This window comes from Rhododendron vialii, chromosome 2a (genome assembly GCF_030253575.1).
Source record: "Rhododendron vialii isolate Sample 1 chromosome 2a, ASM3025357v1".
Lineage (NCBI taxonomy): Eukaryota > Viridiplantae > Streptophyta > Magnoliopsida > Ericales > Ericaceae > Rhododendron > Rhododendron vialii.
The window spans coordinates 13,913,623-13,914,867 of record NC_080558.1 but is presented as its reverse complement, the minus strand read 5'-3'; the positions used below and the strand labels follow the sequence as shown (position 1 = coordinate 13,914,867).

The following is a 1,245-nucleotide window of genomic DNA, read 5'->3' as shown; positions in this document are numbered from 1 at the left end:
GCATGCCAACTTGGGCTTTGGCACCCACAAAAATGACACCCACCATTGAAGATGTTAAGCGCTCTTCTGGCACTCTCAAACTTATTCTTTGGTACCAGAAAAATGCACTGTATATATAGACTTTGTTTAATACAGCTTAATGTGCCCCCAATAGGCATTGTATTGAACCAAGACAGCTTGGGCCATTAATTTGCTCCACAAGAGTTGGAGCCTGGGTAATTTTCTAAGAACAGAATAGAGTACCGATACATCAATCAAGGTAGAAGAGGAACAGAGGAGACAGAAAGAAGAATTAGAGTTCGAAAGTAGGCACAAAGATTTCTCTGATAGGAGAATTATATATCCCACATCGGCAGGGAGGGTAAAAGAAGAAGTGAGTGGTCTTGATAAAATAAAGGGTCGTGAGGGGGAACAAAATATTATTACTAATAAGGGTCGGTTGGCTAAAATGTCACGCCAGTCCTAGTTAGGGGGTGCTGTATGGTTATCAAAACATATGGCCGACATAATTTGTGGGACTTTATAGGGTTGACTCGGCTCGCTTCGGCTGACCCTTTATTTCGATGAAACAAAATTTTGAAAGCTCGGAAACCTATGCATTTATCTAGGGGTAATTTTGGTTCTATGCATTTTTTTAGGGGTAATTTTGGTTCGGGTTTGGTTGGTATAAAATTTTGGTTTGGGTTTGATCGGTATAAAATTCACGGTATAAAATTTTGGTTTGGGTTTGATCGGTATAAAAGTTTTGAAGACGCAGGGTATAAGTTTCGAAGATAAAAGTTTCAAAGACCGGTCGATTCGGGATAAAAAGTTTTGAAGACCGGTCGATTTGGGGTAAATATGGGTAAATATTTTCAGGACCAATTCCGATAGGAGTTAAGTTCGGTTCGGTCCAGGGTGGGGTCGATACAGTCAGGAATTTCGGATATTTCTATCGGCTTGAAACGATTCCCCCTAGGGAGTTGGGCTAATTATAAAACTTGGACAATGGGCCAAATGCCCAAATCCATCCATTTGACAGTGGGCCAAATTGCCCAAACCCCTCGATTAATATAGTCATTTTGGTCTTAGTCGGTTCATTTAATTTTGATTTGGTTTGGTTCACTTGAAATTCCCCCGAGACCAGACCAAAAATTAATTTTTTTATTGTTCTAGAACCGAAACCGGGTAAAAACCGAAAAGACCGTTTTTTTCGGTCGGTCTGGGTCCAACGTTTTTTTTTTAACACCCCTACCGTAGATTTTT

At 40.2% G+C, this 1,245-nt stretch overlaps 1 non-coding gene across 1 annotated transcript; it reads left to right on the top strand.

Moving 5' to 3' along the window:
* The first annotated feature begins 427 nt into the window (after positions 1-427).
* On the top strand, positions 428-558 carry LOC131318328 (U11 spliceosomal RNA). Its single transcript, XR_009197651.1, has one exon. It is a non-coding gene; the product is annotated as a U11 spliceosomal RNA (small nuclear RNA).
* Positions 559-1,245: the final 687 nt, after the last annotated feature.